Source organism: Protopterus annectens, chromosome 13.part0 (genome assembly GCF_019279795.1).
Source record: "Protopterus annectens isolate FY-2018-M chromosome 13.part0, PAN1.0, whole genome shotgun sequence".
Lineage (NCBI taxonomy): Eukaryota > Metazoa > Chordata > Ceratodontiformes > Protopteridae > Protopterus > Protopterus annectens.
In genome coordinates, this window is record NC_056747.1 from 1,236,236,208 (window position 1) to 1,236,242,328 (window position 6,121).

Below are 6,121 nucleotides of genomic sequence, written 5' to 3' on the forward strand. Positions count from 1 at the left end.
CAGATACCGAGAAGAAGCTGGAAACTCAGTTGTCCACCTTGACTTTCATCACTAATGTTTCAATGAAGCTCATCTTTGATCAAAATTTCAGAGCGGCAGGTTCTGTGATTGCGATGCATTGCCACTCCTGGATGCGGCTGTGCAACTTTGTGGACTGCTTCAAAATATCCTTTGTCAGTGCCCCTTTTGGCAGATCCTCCTTCTTTGGTCCCAAGGTTAAGGACACGTTGAAGAGAAACAAACAAGAGGGAAGATGCTGTCCATGGTCCGAGTTCCTTCTCTAGGAATCAGAAAGGGGTAAGCCACCTTTTTTCAGGAAGTCACAGTTCTCTTCCCAGGATGCTCCTCAGAAGGTGGCTCCTGAGGGTGGGATAGGAATCCTAATGAATGCTGCCCACAGGGCATAGACAGTCTGCAGAATCAGGACTCCCACGGGGCTTTTTCTGGTAGGCCTTTTTAGTGATCCTGACGGGTTGACCGACTGCTCTTTTCTGGAGGCAGTCAGTGGTCAAACTGTCTCCCAAAATGCCTCCCAGATGTTCTACACCATAAGAGACTTTATGCAGCTCAGTGATCATAAAGCTGTTCAAAGATCGAGTCATTCAGGAGGCCCCATCAGACCACATAGTATCTGGGCTCTCTTCTAGATTCTTTTTAATACCAAGGAAAACAGAGGACCTCAGGCCAATCTTGGATTTAAGCAAACTATACCAGTTCATCAAAAAGGCCAAGTTCTGGATGGTCGTGGTGTAGTCCTTATTACTTCTTCTGGGAAAGGATGATTGGATGTGCTCAATAGACCTCAGGAATGCCTACGATCATGTGAAGATAGATCAGCATTCCCAGAGGTTCCTTCTCTTCTGGCTAGATGCCAAATCACTATCAGTTCAGGACCCTGCCATATGGTCTCACTACAACCCCTGGGTGTTTACCAAGTGCATAGCAGTGGTCATACCCTGGCACCAGCTGCAGGGATTTCAAGTCTTCCCATACCTGAATGACTAGCTGCTCATCACCCCCACGAAGACATCGCTGATCTCAGCCAGGGATTCCTTGCTCCAACAGGCATCACAGTCAGTTACCCCAAATCGAGCCTTCAACCTGTACAATTCTTCGAGTTCACAGGATGTCATTTGGACATGATCCATCAAATTGCCAGGCTCCCAAGCTGCAAAGTTTTCAGTCTTTGAGCTCAGGCGCTGTCGGCGCTTGCAATTCCCACCTCACCAACTCACATACTTCTAAGGCTTCTGGGTCATATGGCAGCATCAATGGGACTGGTCCTTCTAGTGAGATATCACATGACAGCCCTGCAATGGACTATGGCCGTTCAGTGGTCCCTCCTAAGGCATCTATTGGATTTCCCAATACGGCTGATGGCAGTGTGTCATGAAGAGATCTGGTGGTGGCTACAGTCTCCATTAGTAATACAAGGAACAACATTTGTAATTCCTTCTCTTTCGGCCATGGTTACCACAGATCCCTCACTCCTGGGGTGAGGGCATTTCAAAAGGAGGGATGGTTCAAGGTTCTAGTCTTTTGCAGAGGTTCACATTCACATCAACGTTCTATAGATGAGAGCATTCCTCCTAAGGTTGCAGACTTTTCAGGATGCACTTCCCAGGGGTGTGATTGCAATACAGACTGTCCAACATGTCGGTCATTTGGTATCTCAGCAAGTGGGGGAGCATGTTCTTATTCTCTTTGTTGAGAGGCCAACAGGGCTTGGCAGCGGACAATCTCATCTCAGCAGTTTCTGCTTGCAATGCATATCCCTGGGAAGTCTAACATTTTGTCTGACAGCCTCAGCAGGAGCATTTTATTACCTCTTGAGTGGTCCCTAAATCCGACAGTGGCAGCTCAGATTTTTTGTCACTGTGACACTCCATTTTGTGACTTGTTTGCATCCCCATCTAACACCAAGTACGACAGATATTATGCCATTGTTGCCCCTCTGAGACAGGCATGCAGAGGCGCTCTTGATATCTGCTTTGCCCTGGGTCTCCTTTATGCTTAACCCCCTTTCCCCTGATAGTAATGTTTCTACAGACAGCAATTCATTGCAGAGCTTCATTGATCCTCATTCCCCCTTTTGGCCTTGCTAGGTATGGTTTCCTTCCTTTGGCCTCTTCTGAAACACCCCCTTGGGTGTTTGATCCCATTGCGAATCTCATCTCTCATCCAGCTGGGCTGGATCCCCCCAATCTTTAGTCCTTCAAGCTGGCTACATGGTTCCTCCAGTTCTCTTGATGGCCAGGAGTCTCAAGAATTCACAGGCAATCGTTCATATATTGTCCTCTTCTAGGAAAGAATCCACTAGAAAAGTGTACATCAATAAATGGAAAAGATTTGTTTTTTGGGCGGAGGTTTGGGGACTTGACCCCTTTTCTATCCCTTTTGAGTCAGTCTTGGATTTTCTGGCTGAGATGTTCAGCTCAGGCTACAGATTTTCTACTATCAAAGTAGAGCTGGTGATAATTTCTAACTTTACTATGGGCACAGATACTATGCCCTTGGCTTTTTTCAAGGTTTCCAAGGCTTTTCTCAAAGATACTTTTCTTCTTCATTGTCCAGTACGGGATCTGGTCCTTCCCTGAGATCTGCCTTGCATTCTTCCTGTTCTAGCTGTTCCTCCTTTTGAACATTCTGATTTGAAGCTGTTGTCTTGGAAAACTTTGTTTTGGGTGGTCATTACATCTGCAAAAGGGTTTCAGAGTTGCAAGCACTTGATTCTTCCCCCTCTTACTTGGTGTTCAATAAGAATAGGGTTCCTCTTCATACAAACTCTTCCTTTTTACTTAAGGTAGTTTCTGAGAATAACCGTAACAGTTCTATTCATCTTTTAAATCATTCCCAATTATTTTAACAAAGGCAAATATCTCTTGTATTGTCTGAAAGTGCATAGGCAATTAAAATGTTATCTTGATTGTACGAAGTCTTTCAGGAAATCTAGACAGTTTGTCTCCTTTTCAAATTCCAGGCTGGGCTCTCCTGTGTCTAAAATAACTTTATCCAAGTGGCTGTCAGATTGTATTTTGTCTGAATATTCTTTGAAAGGCAAAACTCTTTTGGAAAAGCCTAAAGGTCATTTAGCTACTGCTGTAGCTAATTCTACAGCTTTTCTTTCTAAAGTACCTATGGATGATATTTGTACTGCTGCTGCTTGGTGAGGCCACCACACTTTTGTGTCGCATTATAAGCTAAACATTCAGTCCAGGTCCAGGGCTTCATTTGGTTCCACTGTGTTGTGGAATATCCTTCCTTAGTTACTCCCAAGTAATTGTCATGGCTGGGGACTCTGTCCCACAGGTTGAATCCAGACAGAACAGACAACATCGGATACAAAAGTTATGTACTCACCATAATGATAGATCCATGCTGCCTCTGTCTGGTTCAGCTTCTCTGCTCTCCTGCCTCCGACCTTATTGCTGATTTGGCAGGCCTTCCCCTCTGATGACCGGACAGTGGAGGAGCTTCATTCAATTCTTCTGAAGTTGCACATTGTCCTTGCATTTGTGGGAGATGTGTGGATCAGCTGGATATTTTATATCATCATATGTTGACTCATGGATCAAACTCAGTCTGGGGAGTTGATGGAGGAGAGGGAGTTATTGGTAAGGGAGGTGGAGCCAAAACAGGCTAAAGGCTTTTGAATTGGTTTGTGTCAGATCCTGAGTCCTACAGGTGGAACCAGCCAGAGACAGACAACATGGATCTAGCTTTATGGTGAGTACAGAACTTTTGTTTTTTTCCCCTCAAGTTCTTCTTCACTAACTCAACCTAGGAGTCATAGAACCAGTGCCTTTATATCACAGGGACAGAGACTTATACTCCAGAATGCTTCTGGTATCAAAGAAAGAACTTTCTTGGAGGCCAGTTCTGGATCTTTTCTTTCTCAGTCTGTATGTGAAAATACCAAAGTTTAAAATGCTGACCCTTAAACACTGTTACCCATCACACCTCCCATGAATGTCATGGTAGAATTTGATCTAAAAGATGCTTATCACATTCCCATAGCCATAGGCTTTAGGAAGTTTCTCAGACTCTGTCTGGGTTACATTATCAGTTCTATGCATTACATTTTGGGTAATCTGCAGCTCTAGCTGTAGCTTGTTGCAGACTGAATGGCGTTCACATCTCCTTATTTAAATGATTTATCTTTCCAGTGTCGTTTCCCAGATGTCAAGAGTCCTTAACATGGGATTCATCTCTTCTTCCTGATCTGGGATTCCAGATAAATATACAAAAATCTTCCTTGACTCGATCACATAAGACTGTGGTTTCTGGGCCTCTTAAAGACACTTCATTGCAAATGGCTTTCCTTACACAGAAAAGTGAATTTTTATTTGGGAACTTTCCTGAGCTTCTTTAGTCAGGCTCAGAGTCCTGCAAGAGAATATCTCGGGATTCTAGGGTTCATGGCCTTTATGAATCTCATGATTCTACCCGCCATGTTACATATGAGAAAAAAAATCAATGGTTCATAGAAAACACAAGTCTTGAGTGAGTTTGATCCATCCCAATCTCAAACAACTTCAACTAACTGACTGGATGATTCAATTTTGATTCCTTTTAGGCACCTCTTTCATGAGGACTTGCAGCAGATAATAAAGTAGGCAAGGAAACCTGCTACTACAAAATCTTATATTAGCAAGGGGAAGCGATATTCTAGATGGTGCCAATAATCATGGCCCAATTGGGGATTATGTACCACTGGTTCTGAAATATTTGTGCCTTACTTTCCTCTGACCTGTCTTACTCCTCTATCAAGGTACATCTTGCAGTCATTTCAGCATGTGTGTCTTCATAGATCTCCCCCTTTCTTCCCTGTTTGTGGTAAAACAGTTTCTTAAGGGGGTTTACTTATTGGGCCTCCTGGAAAACAGGTGTCCCCTTCCTGTGATCTTAAGTTTGTGCTGGAAAAATTAACTGTGTCTCTTTCAACCAGCTCATCAAGCTAATTTAAGGTTCACTGCATGGGACACTGTACTACTTACTGCTCTGACATATGGAAGAAGAGAGTATTATGGTGGGTGAGCCCTATCTGGTTCTCCAAAGAGACAGGGTCTCATTAAAACCAAACCCTTCATTCATGCCCACAGTTGTTTAAAAATTCACTTTAAAGCAATAAATCTCCCAGTGTTCTATCCAGATCGTAAGAACCATGGAGAAAGGATTCTACATACTCCAGACATACATTGGCAGCTCATGTACTATCTTGACATAACTAATTCCTTTGCAAAAGCAGATCAGCTACTTATTTCCTATGATGGGACAAAGAAAGGACAACCCATGTCAAAACAAGACTATTTTAGTCCTCAGCTATTGCCTTTTGTTATACTTATCATAGTAAATCGGTTCCAGGCTGTATAAAGGCACATTCTATTAGAGCTTTGGCAGTCCATAGTCAGCAACATGGTCCTCTGTATGTAATTTTATAAAGCGTTACAAACTGGATTCCTTTTCCATGTCCAGAACTGACTTTGTTAGGCCCATTCTTCCTTGACTTTTGGATTCATATCCTTTCTTCTCCCAGGTGGGATAGGCTTTGGTAATCAGCCTATATAGCCAAAAGTCTACTGTAGCACTGAGAATGATAAACGTAACACAATTGTGTAAGTTGCATTTACCATATCACTAGATGTTTGAATTCCTCCCTACTGCAATAACAACACCCAACCACCACCACCCCTACTCCTGTATACAGTTATTTGTTACTATTATTAGAAGTTCAGGATGAGTGTGCTCTTCTCTCTGTAAGGGCAAGAAAGTGTTGTCTGGGCTGTGCAATCAGCAGTAACAGTGAAGGTGTGGGAGGGAGCCAGAGCTTTGTAAAGCTGGCAGGTTGTTGTATACTGGGCAGGATGCAACCCATATAGCCAAAAGGCTAGTGCAGCAGTGAGGAATTCAAACATCTGTTGTTATGGCAAGTGCAACTCAGATAACTGTACTCTCCATGCTACAGATGCAAATGGCCTAAGCTGTTAAATACATTCAAGGAGTTGCAGTATCACCCATGGCTTCTTAAATGAATACCAGCACTGTGGTTGCATTCATTTGTCAGCTGCCGATTCTTCCCCATAACTGCTTACACCAGGGGGACAACCACCATTTTCTCCTA